Source organism: Phyllobates terribilis, unplaced genomic scaffold (assembly GCF_046119375.1).
Source record: "Phyllobates terribilis strain yellow unplaced genomic scaffold, ASM4611937v1 Scaffold_1__5_contigs__length_1240528914, whole genome shotgun sequence".
Taxonomy (NCBI): domain Eukaryota; kingdom Metazoa; phylum Chordata; class Amphibia; order Anura; family Dendrobatidae; genus Phyllobates; species Phyllobates terribilis.
The window spans coordinates 1,210,590,515-1,210,606,460 of NW_027362761.1; positions in this window are offsets into that span (position 1 = coordinate 1,210,590,515).

Here is a 15,946-nt window from a genome sequence, read left to right on the forward strand (position 1 = left end):
CCACTTAGTCTGTTTGACAACTCCTCAGTGTCCCTCCTCACTGCTGCTGCTAAAGTTCCACCTTTTCCAGTCTGATTGCTTCTCTGTGCCCATTGTCCCTACTATGCCTCCAGTTATCTAGCATGATTTGTATCTCCTCAGTGTCCTGCCTCCCTGCTGCTGATGAATCTCTACTCACCTAATCTGATTGACAACTCCTCACTATCCCTCCTCCCTGCTGCTGAATCTCCACCCACTTAGTCTGATTGTCTGCTCCTCAGTGTCCCACCTCCCTGCTACTGTTGAATCGACAACCACCTAGTCTGACTGACAATTCCTCAGTGTCTCTACTTCCTGCTCCTGAATCGCTGCCCACCTAGCCTGATTAATAACTCATAAGTGTCCCTCATCCCTGCTGATAATGAATCTTCACAAAATAGGCTGATTGACGACTACCCAGTGTCCCACCTCACTGCTGCTGCTAGTTCTCCACCTTATTTAATCTGATTGGCTTTTTTCTCAGAGCTTCTTGTCCCTGCTATGCCTCCACCCATCTAGCATGATTGGCATCTTTTCAGTGTCCCGCCTCCCTGCTGCTGAATCTCCACCCACCTAGCCTGAAAGACAACTGCTCAGTGTCTCTCACCCGTGCTGCTGAATCTTCACCAAATTATTTTGATTGGCTGCTCCTCAGTGTCCCTCCTCTGTGCTGCATCTGAATCTTTACCCACCTAGCTTGATTAAAATCTCCCCAGTGTCCCTCCTCTCTGCTGCTGAATCGACACCCAATTAGTCTGATTGGCTGCTCCTCAGTGTCCCTCCTCTGTGCTGCTGAATCTCCACCCGCCTAGTCTGATTGGCTGCTACTCAGTATCCCTCCTTCCTTCTTCTGAATCTCCACCCACCTAGCCCAATTGACAGCTCCTCAGGGTCCCTCCTCCCTGCTGCTGAGATCTCTAACCGCTCAGTACTAGCTGCAGCTCTCAGCCAGGTGGGTGAGTGGAGATGGAATAGCTGTCAGTCTGGGACGAAATACACTTGTACTCACGACCTCTTGTTCTTTAGTTGGACTCAATACATCTTTATTTTAATATTAGGATAATGCAACTTTTCTTAGATGGATTTTCAATGTAAGTACACCTGTCTCATCAAGTCTAAGAAATCTATTTAATAATTGAGAAATCTTGTGCTTTCAGAATACTGTTAGGGTAGACAATAATCATAGGAAGTTATTGTGTAGAAGAGATCATTAAGGTTGGGGTTCAGAAGATCTCACACCCACCTTATTGCAGAAATCTTCACATCTACTCCTGGATCTGACAAACCCCCCACATCTGATAAAGTCCCACCAATATATCTGCCCACAGAAAAGCCCCCAGAGGCGGATAGATATGGTGGCACTGTCTGGGGGCATTATTAATCCTCCGCACATCATATATACTGGATTTATGGATAACTTATAGTTTTGTATTGGAGCTTTATAGAATTACATGGTATTGTAGGTTTCTGCTATTTGTACCTTCCTCCCATTCTTTTTCTCTATTTTCGACTGCACTTCACGTTCTTCCCCCATTGATGAGTGAGACATTTTCATGGCAGTAATGAATACGTCTCCAGGGGGTGCGGATATATCACTTATGGGGCGCTGGTGAGTGCCCTCTGCCCTTCTTCCCACTATTAAGGTGTCAGCTAGAATTAGTGACAGACTTTAGAGTCAATGTTAAAAGGAAAAGGCATCTGGTGAAATCCAACACTCACAAATCACCAACATCATAAATGTCTTTAATCCCCTTAATCTGGACTCCTTGGAGGACCCCTCAGCCGAAGTGTCATGCTTCTTAATGAAGTAGTCACTGAGCTTGTCCTGCAGTACCAGGAATGGCCACTATGAGGTGTAAGGAGCGGTGTCTGATGCAGGGGCTGAATAGGAGTCAGACCTCCGCCGATCTGATATTAATGACCGTGACATTTGCAGTCATATAAAACCCCATTAAAATGCACCATTGGCCCCACTCACAGTCCCTATAATATTAGTGGAGACCCCGTGTAAGGAATGACATAAGCATCCCTCCTAGAAGACTCCAGGACTCTGACTCATTAGCATTGACTGCAAGCAGTCACCTGTCTGGACCGTGTTCGGGGAGTGCTGCGCTCCACGTAGAATGACTCAGAAAGCGCTGGAGAGCGGCCAGCCCGAAAAAAAAAAAAAAAAAATGCAGAAAGAACTATTATGACAAGCGTCATGATGCAAAAGAAGAGCGAAATAAGCATTTCCACTTATTGAGTAGGTGACATAGCGAAGTCATAAATTTTCCAGAAATAAAGCAAGTCTTGAGTTATAGGATTCCAATGTAATAGCGCCCCTAGTGGGCAAAAAAAAAAAAAAAAATTAAAAAGGGCAAAAATAAATACTAAGGGAATTTTAAAAGTGGTGCATCTGAAAAGCAGGGCGCTACCCATAAACAAAAAAATAAGATTGCATCTTTTAATTTTTAAAAGGTTTTAATATGCAAATTGCCTCTTCAGAAGAGAAAAAGAGGACTTGTACTCTATAGCGCCACCTATTGGAAGTAGCAATCCTACAAGTCACAATCAACCCTTTAACGAGTCGTGCAATATGACTTAGGATAAAAGCCAAATCAGAATCTAAAAGGTTTTAATAAATTATCCTTTAAATAGGTCATCAGTACTAGATGGATGGGTGTCAGACCCCAATCAGCTGTTTGGAGCTCTGGTGATTAGTGAATGTACGCCGTGAACAGATCCAGAACAGCACAGCGCCATACGCTGTGTGGTGGCCGTTCTCAGGTACTGCAGCTCAGCTACAGTTACAGTGAATGTGATCTGAGCTGCAGTACCCCTGAACGGCCACTACACAGTGTATGCCGCTGATTACATCCAGCTGGGGATGGCGGCATTGAATTCCCACAATCCTGGTATTGATGGCCTATGCTGAGGATAAGTCATTAATACTGCCTCAAGCTGTGGACAACTACTAGACAAGGCAACACCCTTGGGCTTATGATAGATTGGCTTCAGGAATCATAAAATTGCCTTAAATTTGGAATATACATATATATACTGTATTTAAATAGTGCTGTTATATACAACACATCTAAAAAAAACCTTTATAAATAAATAATACTGCTATATACAGTATATAAATAGTACCATAATATGTTATAGATAGAAATGAAAACACTGTATACTCTATACAAATAATACTATATATTGTACTGCCAATAGTAATGCTATTATATACTGCAAATATAAAATAGAGCTATTATATACTGTTTATATAAGTGATGCTGCCATATACTTTTTATAAACAGTACCATAATATGTTATAGATAGAGATGAGAACACTGTATATTATGTACAAATAATGTCTGCGTATATATTATACTGCCAATAGTATAGGGCTGTGCGGCCCTCCAAAGAAATGCCACCCCACACCATTACTGACCCCCTGCAAACCGGTCATGCTGAAGGATGTTGCAGGCAGCAGATCACTCTCCACGGCGTCTCCAGACTCTGTCACGTCTGTCACATGTGCTCAGTGTGAACCTGCTTTCATCTATGAGGAGCACAGGGCGCCAGTGGCGACTTTGCCAATCCTGGTGTTCTGTGGCATTTCTTTGGAGGGCCGCACAGCCCTCCATGTGCTCGCCAGAGGTAGCCTGACAGCGATTAGGTACCGAGATGAGATCCTCAGACCCCTTGTGAGACCATATGCTGGTGCGGTTGGCCCTGGGTTCCTCCTAATGCAGGACAATGCCAGACCTCATGTGGCTGGAGTATGTCAGCAGTTCCTGCAAGATGAAGGCATTGAAGCTATGGACTGGCCCGCCCGTTCCCCAGACCTGAATCCGATTGAGCACATCTGGGACATCATGTCTCGCTCCATCCACCAATGTCACGTTGCACCACAGACTGTCCAGGAGTTGGCGGATGCTTTAGTCCAGGTCTGGGAGGAGATCCCACAGGAGACCATCCGCAACCTCATCAGGAGCATGCCCAGGCGTTGTAGAGAGGTCATACAGGCACGTGGAGGCCACACACAATACTCAGCCTCATCAGGAGCATGCCCAGGCGTTGTAGGGAGGTCATACAGGCACGTGGAGGCCACACACAATACTGAGCCTCATCAGGAGCATGCCCAGGCATTGTAGGGAGGTCATACAGGCACGTGGAGGCCACACACAATACTCAGCCTCATCAGGAGCATGCCCAGGCGTTGTAGGGAGGTCATACAGGCACGTGGAGGCCACACACAATACTCAGTCTCTTCAGGAGCATGCCCAGGCGTTGTAGGGAGGTCATACAGGCACGTGGAGGCCACACCCAATACTCAGCCTCATCAGGAGCATGCCCAGGCGTTGTAGGGGGGTCATACAGGCACGTGGAGGCCACACACAATACTCAGCCTCATCAGGAGCATGCCCAGGCTTTATAGGGAGGTCATACAGGCACGTGAAGGCCACACACAATACTGAGCCTCATCAGGAGCATGCCCAGGCTTTATAGGGAGGTCATACAGGCACGTGGAGGCCACACACAATTCTGAACCTCATCAGGAGCATGCCCAGGCGTTGTAGGGAGGTCATACAGGCACGTGGAGGCCACACACAATACTCAGCCTCATCAGGAGCATGCCCAGGCTTTATAGGGAGGTCATACAGGCACGTGAAGGCCACACACAATACTCAGCCTCCATCAGGAGCATGCCCAGGCGTTGTAGGGAGGTCATACAGGCACGTGGAGGCCACACACAATACTAAGCCTCATCAGGAGCATGCCCAGGCGTTGTAGGGAGGTCATACAGGCACGTGGAGGCCACACACAATACTCAGCCTCATCAGGAGCATGCCCAGGCGTTGTAGGGAGGTCATACAGGCACGTGGAGGCCACACACAATACTGAGCCTCATCAGGAGCATGCCCAGGCGTTGTAGGGAGGTCATACAGGCACGTGGAGGCCACACACAATACTCAGCCTCATCAGGAGCATGCCCAGGCGTTGTAGGGAGGTCATACAGGCACGTGGAGGCCACACACAATACTCAGCCTCATCAGGAGCATGCCCAGGCCCTAGCCGCTGATCTCCCGACGGTAGCCGCATGGAGGTCAGTGGCGCCGCCGGTCGGGGTACTTATGCTGCGAGCGCCGGTCATCTCCCGGCTGCATCGCCGCTGACCTCCGTGCGGCAGATGAGCCGCTAACGGCCGCTATCTTTTTCTGAAATCCCGCTTCACTGATTGGCCACGGCCGGACCAATCAGCGACGCGGGATTTCCTGGACAGAAGGACAGACAGACAGACGGGATAAGATGATTATATATATTAGATGCTGTCATAATGCTGTATTTACAGTGGGTACAGAAAGTATTCAGACCCTTTTAAATTTTTCACTCTTTGTTTCATTGCAGCCATTTGCTAAATTCTAAAAAGTTCATTTTTTTTCTCATTAAAGTGCACTCTGCACCCCATCTTGACTGAAAAAAAACAGAAATGTAGAAATTTTTGCCAATTCATTAAATGGCTGCAATGAAACAAAGAGTGAAACTTTAAAGGGGTCTGAATACTTTCCGTACCTACTGTAAATAATGCCATAATAATATAATGTGGATAAATATAAAACCACCATATACTGCACAGAAATAATTCCTCCATATATTATACTATAAATATACTAGTAAATGTACCGTATCTACACTGTGTGCAGAATGATTAGGCAAGTTGTATTTTAGAGGATTATTTTTATTATTGATCAACAACTATGTTCTCAATCAACCCAAAAGACTCATAAATATCCAAGCTTAATATTTTTGGAAGTTGGAGTGGGTTTTTTTAGATTTGGCTATCTTAGGAGGATATCTGTTTGTGCAGGTAACTATTACTGTGCAGAATTATTAGGCAACTTAATAAAAACCAAATATAATCCCATCTCACTTGTTTATTTTCACCAGGTAAACCAATATCAGTGCACAAAATTTAGAAATAAACATTTCTGACATGCAAAAACAAAAACCAAAAAAATTAGTGATGAATATAGCCACCTTTCTTTATGATGACACTCAACAGCCTCCATCCATAGATTCTGTCAGTTGCTTGATCTGTTTTCGATCAACATTGCGTGCAGCAGCCACCACAGCTTCCCAGACACTGTTCCGAGAGGTGTACTGTTTTCTCTCCCTGTAGATCTCACCACAGCCTCCCAGACACTGCTCCCAGAGGTGTACTGTTTTCCCTCCCTGTAGATCTCACATTTTATGATGGACCACAGGTTCTCTATGGGGTTCAGATCAGGTGAACAAGGGAGCCATGTCATTATTTTTTCTTCTTTTAGACCTTTACTGACCAGCCACGCTGTGGAGTAGTTGGATGCATGTGATGGAGCATTGTCCTGCATGAAAATCATGTTTTTCTTGAACGATATTGACTTCTTCCTGTACCACTGCTTGAAGAAGTTGTCTTCCAGAAACTGGCAGTAGGTCTGGGAGTTGAGCTTCACTCCATCCTCAACCCGAAAAGGTCCCACAAGTTCATCTTTGATGATACCAGCCCATACTAGTACCCCACCTCCACCTTGCTGGCGTCTGAGTCGGAGTGGAGCTCTCTGCCCTTTACTGATCCAGCCTCTGGCCCATCCATCTGGCCCATCAAGAGTCACTCTCATTTCATCAGTCCATAAAACCTTTGAAAAATCAGTCTTAAGATATTTCTTGACCCATTCTTGACTTTTTATCTTATGTTTCTTGTTCAAAGGTGGTGGTTTTTCAGCCTTCCTTACCTTAGCCATGTCCCTGAGTATCACACACCTTGTGCTTTTTGATACTCCAGTAACGTTGCAGCTCTGAAATATGGCAAAACTGGTGGCGAATGGCATCTTGGCAGCTTCATGCTTGATTTTCCTCGATTCATGGGCAGTTATTTTGCGCCTTTTTTGGCCAACACGCTTCTTGCGACCCTGTTGGCTATTTGCCATGAAACGCTTGATTGTTCGGTGATCACGCTTCAAAAGTTTGGAAATTTCAAGACTGCTGCATCCCTCTGCAAGACATCTCACAATTTTGGACTTTTCAGAGCCCGTCAAATCTCTCTTCTGACCCATTTTGCCAAAGGAAAGGAAGTTGCCTAATAATTAAGCACACCTTATATAGGGTGTTGATGTCATTAGTCAACACCCCTCCTCATTACAGAGATGCACATCACCAGATTTACTTCATTGGTAGTTGGCTCTCATGCCTATGCAGCTTGGAGTAGGACGACATGTATAAAAAGTATCATGTGAGCAAAATACTCATTTGCCTAATAATTCTGCACGCGGTGTAATGCTGCTAAATGTTGCAATTATAAAACATAACTTCAGATGCTATATAAAAAATAAAACTGCATGAAAATAGTACCATAATATATTGTAGACACATGTTAAACCACTATATATCATATGGAAATGATATCTTCATGTAAATATATATATATATATTTATACAGACGGGCAGCAAGATGGCATCTGCTGCTGACAGGAGGACATGGCCTCAGTGATGAGACACCTGAGAGGTTTTGGTTTAGTGGAGCAGGGGGTTCAGGTGTCAGGAGTGACTGGTAAGTGGTGGGTGGGACCGGTCGTTCCCATCCTCCAATCCAGGAGGTTCAGCTGGAGATAAAAGGTCAGCAGAGCTGCTCATATCTGTCTGGAGGTTTGACGACCTCTGAACCTTAGGTGTCTGGGTGAAGGACGTGAAGGAAACTGGTCAGTCTCGCAAGGGCCTGCAAAGCCTGGATGTTAGGCGTATGGACAATTCTGTTTGCTCCTTTTTCCATTACCTGGAGAGTTTTATGAAGTCAAATAAAACTTCCTTTGTACCGAGAAGTTTCGTGCCTGTGTGAATGCTACTCAGCTGCTTGAGAAAGAGAGAATCCCTACAATATATACAGTATAATCTCACTATGAATAAAGCTGTTATCTATGAATAAAGCTTTTATTTACTGTAAATATAAAAATTACCTTTATATTCTGTATAAATAATGCGGCCAGACACTGTATATAAATAATCGCTTTACCTGGCAAAATGCAGGATTAAAAAAACACTCAACACTGACAATGCAAAACGAAGAAGGAAAAGTGCTGGTGTGGCGCCCCTGAGGGTTCAGTCGCCACAGAGGTACTGCACCTCACCCAGAGGTGTGGTATCTCCTTCTCTCTGGTAAGGAGGGAGTGCTGCCCGGAACCCCAACACCTACATCCAACACTACACTGCTCCAGGCCGGCTGAAAGGGCAAGACGCAATGTGTTTTCCTGCTGAGCCCTGTCCCTTGCTGGAGTGGGGGGAACCCAAAGGTAGGGGGAACCAGTAGTGGGTGTGGGTGGAGGAAGCAGTTTAGGGGAGCACCATAGAAGGAGGTATATAAAGGGAAGCCATCTTAGGGTGGCAGTTCAGTCAATGAGAGGAGAGAGAGAGTGTGTTTTTAGAGTGGAGTCTAGTGTGCTCAGAGAGAGAGCAGCATGCAGGCTGCTGTGTGAGGCAAGTTCAGGCCTACAGCGTGCACTGAAGCCTAGTGAGGGCCCTGAGTTTGGCCGAAGGCGAGAGGGGAGAAGAAGCAACGAGGGGGCAGAGGAGCGTACCAGGCTCACCCCGAACTAGACACCGGACACCGGGTTCGCGCCTACAGGGTCCCTTTATACCCAGTAGGGACCACCGGATACCTGGAGGACTACAAGTCCCAGGTCGACCAACGCTGACTACCGTACCAGGGCTAGGAGTCACGGAGGCCCCATTGTCCAGGGAGAGTGATCTCCAAGAGAAGGCCCTACCACCATGTCAGCAGGTGCAAGAGAAAGAGAGAGACAGTATTAAACCAGGCCTAGCTCCAGGCAGGTCAGAAGCTTAGCAAGTGAAAGCAACGGATCAGGAGGCCCTATACCCGCTCACAGGGGAGAGTCCAGAAGTGCACCCTTCGTACCAAGTACCCTGGACCATACCTGCATCTACACCAGTAAAGGTACCGAAGCGAACCCCCGTGTGAGTGTCTGTCATTTCTCCCTGAACCGTTCTGGCCGTCTCTCACCTGTACCACCATCCATTTCCCCACGCTGCCCTGAGGCCCGCTCCACCTGTGGGGAGCCGTTCCATCATAAGCTGCCCTAACATCTGCCTCAGAGGACTGTCGCAGCGCTGGTAGACCTTACCAGGCACCACAGGTGGCATCACGAACTATTCCAAAACCCCATATAAACCCAAACCCCCCTTCCTTTTTTGGTTGACCGCCCTGGGCCACGGTCCGGGCCGGCCACTGTGATATCCCCCACCAGCATCCATAGGCCCGGCTGCCGAGTACCCCACAGCCCTGGGGGCGCGTCAACATCAATGATGGAAATCCCAGAATGGAGACATCACTCATCTAGAAATGAGCAAACATGGAAGCAAAAATTTACAAAACATCTTCAGTCTAGAGTCTGAGCCTTGTGCAGAAATCCCAGCACCTCCAGCCTCGGCTGCTGTCACTGAGGTCATTAATGGTCATCTGAGGAAGGTTCTGCCGCTGAATGCACTTGGGCAAATCATCAAGATCCACTGCCGGCAGCCCCTGTGTAATCACCAACCAATGACGTCCCCGATGTGCATGATGGAGACAAGTCCGGAGACGCTGCTGGCAGCTCCTGTGTAAACACCGACCAATGACGTCCCTGATGTACTCAAAGGGAGACAAGTCCGGATCCACTGCTAGCAGCTCCGGTGTAATCACCAAGGTCCACTGCTGGCAGCTCCGGTGTAATCACCGACTAATGACTTCCCCAATGTGCTCGATGGAGACAAGTCCGGAGACGCTGCTGGCAGCTCCTGTGTAATCACAGATCAATGACGTCCCTTATGTGCTGGATGGAGACAATTCCGGATCCATTGCTAGCAGCTCCGGTGTAATCACCAACTAATGATGTCCCCAATGTGCTCGATGGAGACAAGTCTGGAGACGCTGCCAGCAGCTCCTGTGTAATCACCAAGCAATGATGTCCCCGATGTGCATGATGGAGACAAGTCAGGAGATGCTGCTAACAGCTCCTATGTAATCACTGATCAATGAGGTCCCCGATGTGCTCAATGGAGGCAAGTCAGGAGACGCTGCTGACAGCTCCTGTGTAATCGCCGATCAATGACGTCCCCGATGTGCTGGATGGAGACAAGTCCGAAGACGCTGCTGATAGCTCCTTTGTAATCACCGACCAATGACGTCTGCGATGTGCTGGATGGAGATGTGGCGCCCCTCCGGATCCAGTTGCCACAGAGGTACTGCATCTCACCCAGAGGTGTGGTACCCCACTCTCAGTTAAGGAGGGAGTACTACCCGGGACCCACACACCCACATCCAATACACTCCACTTCAGAAGGAAGGGCGAGATTGCTCCCAAGGGAGAGCACCGTCCTGGTCCCTAGCTGGAGGGTGGAACTAGGTAGAGGTGGTGGGTGGAAGAAGATCAGTGGAGCACAGAGGGTAGGAGTATAAAAGAGAGGGTGGAAGGACCAATGATGTGCTCGATGGAGATAATTCCGGAGATGCTGCTGACAGCTCCTGTGTAATTACCGACCAATGACGACCCCGATGTGCTGGATGGAGACAAGTCCGGAGACACTGCTGACAGCTCCTGTGTAATCACCGACCAATGATGTGCTAGATGGAGACAAGTCTGGAGACGCTGCTGGCAGCTCCTGTGTAATCACCGACCAATGACGTCCCCGATGGAGACAAGTCTGGAGACGCTGCCAGCAACTCCTGTGTAATCACCGACCAATGATGCCCCCGATGAGCTGGATGGAGACAATTTCGGAGACGTTGCTGACAGCTCCTGTGTAATCACCGACCAATGATGTGCTCAATGGAGATAATTCCGGAGATGCTGCTGAAAGCTCCTGTGTAATTACCGACCAATGACGACCCCGATGTGCTGGATGGAGACAAGTCCGGAGACACTGCTGACAGCTCCTGTGTAATCACCGACCAATGATGTGCTCGATGGAAACAAGTCTGGAGATGCTGCTGGCAGCTCCTGTGTAATCACCAACCAATGATGTCCCTGATAGAGACAAATCTGGAGACGCTGCCAGCAGCTCCTGTGTAATCACCGACCAATGATGCCCCTGATGAGCTGGATGGAGACAATTTCGAAAACATTGCTGACAGCTCCTGTGTAATTACCGACCAATGACGACCCCGATGTGCTGGATGGAGACAAGTCCGGAGACACTGCTGACAGCTCCTGTGTAATCACCGACCAATGATGTGCTCGATGGAGAGAAGTCCGGAGACGCTGCTGACAGCTCCTGTGTAATCACCAACAAATGACGTCCTCCGATGTGCAGACAAGTCTGGAGACACTGCAGCCACGGGAGCAGGTTTAGGTCAAGCAGGCTGCTCACAGCAGCACCAGCAACATGCGGCCTCTGGGACACTTTGGAAAAATTGCTGCACCACTGTTCCAGTCAGGAACGTAATGATCAGAGTCTCAGGGTGTGCAACCACAATAGAGGGGGCAGGAGGCCCGTAGTTCTGCAGGGTCACCTACAGAGAAGTGGCAGCACAGTCTTAAATCTTGCATATACTGGAGTTCAGCGCAGTGCCATGTATGCCAGCGAAGAAGTGGCTTTTGAGTTAGACATGGGACAGGATCACATGCAGTGGCTGTGCTGTGCACTCCTGCCCTGTAAGCTGAGTAGCACTTGAGGCTGAGTTGCTTGAAGCATATGGGATGCCTGAGTGTCTATAGAATGTGCTGAGTGCTGGTTGGGGGCACAGAGGACAGGAAGTGGTAAGTTGGATTTTTGCGTGCCGTGTCCAAAAATTTGCTCCTGGTGTAAGGTGCCCCAGCGAGGTAGTCGTGGGCGAGCTGTAGCCCCCTCCCGCTAAGGCACCCTACAGACAATACGTGTCCTCCCTCTGAAGTGTGGCTGTGTATGTAGTGCTCTTCACTTACTTCAAGCCATCCGATCGCGGCTGTCTCCAGGCATTTCTCTTCTGGGACCAGGGCAGCGATAAATTCAGAGGACACGAGGTTCTTAACCAGAACTTGGACTTTACTTGGGGAAGAGGAATATGTACAATATTTACAGGCAGATATAATGGATAAGGCCCGACAGGTTATCATCTGTCACAGGTGCTGGTAACTCCTTCAGCCCTGGCTCCCTCTTTAAGCGAAGCATCTCTGTGACCCTAATCTCTGGCCCAAGAGACTCTTCTGTACTGACAGCATTCTGGATCCAATATCTCTCCCCCACGTCTTAGCCTGGAGTCCTATTTGTCTTCCTCTGCTTCCTGCAGACTAGAAGTGCCCCGTGTCCTCACCACGTTTGATGAGTTTCTCCGGCAAGCTAACAGGACTCGTGCTCTTGTGTGGGGAGACTTGCACACTGGAGATCCCCCTGTCTGAGGGTACGGAGCTCCCGTCTACCCTAGCAGCCACTATAGTCAGGCTGCCTGAACGATTTGCTGTCCAATCTCTTACTGAAGAATCACTTCCTGATTCTGGAAACTAAACAGAGATTTTCCTAATGTGCCCACCCTCAGTGAGCTGTCATCACACAGCATTAACTCATCCCTGTCTGTAACACTGCTAGCAGACTCAACCTGACATCTGCACCCAGGACAGTGGCATCTTGTGGCTGTTTACAGGTACTGCAGCCCACAATGAATTATGCCAGGAACAAGCTCTATATCACTCAAGGCTTGATCCGGGCACTAAGTTCCCCCTCTACTCTACTGACTGGACCACTGAAGCTAACCCCTTAGCTTGGCCTACCACAGTTCAGAGAGGATTAACTAAGGGAACATTTTCCTTAACTACTTCAGTGCCTAGGGAAGGCTACATCCTTCCCCACTATTACATTCCCCAACACTTTAATGTTGGTCGTCCCCGACCACACTAAACAATCAACAAAAATCAGCAGCTATGACATCATATCACATTACTATAGTTACTAAAACACTTTAGTATACGACTGGTCCTGAAGTCGTCTTCTTAGATGGGAGACCGGCCCTTCTCGGTTAAGGGCCCCAGAACAGCAATTCAGGACAGTCCATTATCAACTTTTCAAAACTTCTCAGAGGTACCGGTCCATCTTGGTAAGGACCCTGGAAACACAGTGTCCATGTCCATATTTTTAAGACAGGTCAACACCTCAATAGCCCCCATTCTCCTTCAAGGGCTGCATTCTGAGGCACACAGTCACAGGTAACACCCATGAGTCTCTTTCTTCTTGGCCCTAGCGGGGGTCACCGGTTCTTCCCGCTAGGCCGCAAGTCTCTTAGATTTGGAGGATATCCATCCTCAAGGTGTGCCTCAGCATTTTAAATTCCAGCAGAAAAAGGCACAATAAGCGCAACAAAAGAAAAATAGAAAGTAAAAACAAAAAGAGCAGCTCTCCTGGGCACACAACTTTGGTGCTGCTTAAGGCCTTCCTGGCCTGGGAGGTAGGGGAACAGTCCTCCATTTTTGTCTCCAACCTAATTCAACATGGGGCACTCCGCCCCCATTGGGAAACAGTCCCAGAATCAGGACCACAGCTGGTGGGTCCTAGTAGAAGAAAAGGTGAAAGGTCAACGGACCTTTTAGCCAGCTCACTTCTTCCGGACCTCCTTCCGTTCCTTCATGAAGGCGGCCCATGCTGCAGAGGAAGGTGGCTTCTTCCACCTCCATGGCTGATCGGGGTACTTAGTAGGCCCAGGGTCCTCGTCCAAGGATGTAGCACTGCCACAGCCGACCTGGGTAGGGCCGTAGCTGGTCACTGTAAAGCTGTGGATGACATTACTGGTGCCAGCTTGAATTTCCCCGACAGCTCTCTCAGCCTCTCCTGGGTATTGTGGCGCCGACTCCTCCTCTGGCACCTCACTAGGGAAATCAGCTTCCTTGCCACTTGCGAGATCTTCCTCTTCCTCGCTCACAATCTTCCCCCACTGCCGCCTCCTAGGCTCCTCTGCTGGCGGAGCACTGGCCTTAGTTGGGGGCAGAAAGCCTTTAGGGGCTTCCTTAGCCCAGCGCTGCTTAGCCTCCCTCTTGGCCCTCTTTCTGAAGACCTCTTCGTCCTTTTCCAGGACATCTTTCCATTCATACGGTCGCGTGAGTGCAGCCGCGTACCACCCTCCGGAAGACTCGCACTTAACGAAGTGCACTATGTCCCCCACATGCAGATTGTGAAGGCGATCAGGCAGATAATCTCACTTAATTACATCGCGAGTAACGAACACCTCGTGCCCGGTCCACTCTTCCTCCAGGAATCTGTACCCCTCACGGATGTGGAACTCAAGGACTCGTCCCCGAGTCTGGGAGGCCTCCACCGACTCTCTCCGTGCCTCGTTGGACCCTTCCAGCCAGCCTCTGAGGAAGGTGTCGGTCCATCGCCGCTGCTCTCGTGGCGTCATCGGGGGGTTGCGGGTAGTCCACTTCAGACTCCCGAGCTCGGCGTAACGCTTCGCCGAAGGGGTGTTGATGGCTTCCAACGCCAGCTGCCAAAAACTCTCTTGCGGGGCCTTCTTCCTGGGAGGCCTCGCCTCTGCCTCCGCACCACCCTCTTCAGGCCTAGGGGCCCCTGTCGCCGTGGAAGCTGTTGCGGCAGGTGCCGCAGGCGAAACCGGCCGCTGGGGTATAGGCTGCTCACCTCCGTCAGGCTCCGCTGCAGCTGTTGCTCCGGCCCCACCAGAATGTTCTCCACCCTCGGCCAAGGGGGGCGGGTCTTCCGGCATCCGGCTCCAGCACCACATGCGGAACTCATGGATAAGCAGGCCCAGCTCCGGATCGGGCCTAGTAGACCACTGGACAGCCACTGGGGGTAAAGACTCACGGGCGGCATTCGCGAGCGAGCGACTCTCGCTTGCAGCCCCTGGGGTACTTGGCTCTAGCATCTCTTCCTCAGCGCACATTCCGGACAGGTCATTCAATCCTCCGGTTGCCATCTTTGCAGAGCATCCACCGCAGCACCTCCTTCCTCTCGTGTGCTGGACAGAAAATGGCGCTGGTCGCTTACCAGTGACGCGCGTCCTGCGCGTCCAACTCCTCCTCTTCCTGGGCCGGCTTTCTGACGCGACCGCCGCGTCACTCGTCACTCTCGGCAGCTCCGCCTTCAGCCGCGCCCCTTCTCTGTGCGAGCTGATACTCACGGGGCCAGACTTCACTTTACGCTGCGCCCTCTTCCTCACTGGACGTCCCATCCTGGGACGCATCTTCACTGCTGGACCCATCCTTCTTTGGGCCGGAACTCGTAGGGGCTGGACATCTTTTCGCGCTCTCCGGCGCCATCCACTCCCACGATAGGCGGTTCTTCTCCCAGACTTTACCGCCATTGTCACCATCTTGGAATCCATGCTTAGGGCTGCCATCTTGGGCCGCATGCCTTCCAACACTTTCTTCCCAGTGTTCTGCGTCGGCTCTTCCCCGCTTTCTTCATGCGGGAGCTCGCATCCTGCCGACTACGCCAAATGTAAGGTGCCCCAGCGAGGTAGTCGTGGGCGAGCTGTAGCCCCCTCCCGCTATGGCACCCTACAGACAATACGTGTCCTCCCTCTGAAGTGTGGCTGTGTATGTAGTGCTCTTCACTTACTTCAAGCCATCCGATCGCGGCTGTCTCCAGGCATTTCTCTTCTGGGACCAGGGCAGCAATAAATTCAGAGGACACGAGGTTCTTAACCAGAACTTGGACTTTACTTGGGGAAGAGGATTATGTACAATATTTACAGGCAGATATAATGGATAAGGCCCGACAGGTTATCATCTCTCTCACAGGTGCTGGTAACTCCTTCAGCCCTGGCTCCCTCTTTAAGCAAAGCATCTCTGTGACCCTAATCTCTGGCCCAAGAGACTCTTCTGTACTGACAGCGTTCTGGAGTTCTGGATCCGATATCTCTCCCCCATGTCTTAGCCTGGAGTCCTATTTGTCTTCCTCTGCTTCCTGCAGACTAGAAGTGCCCCATGTCCTCACCACG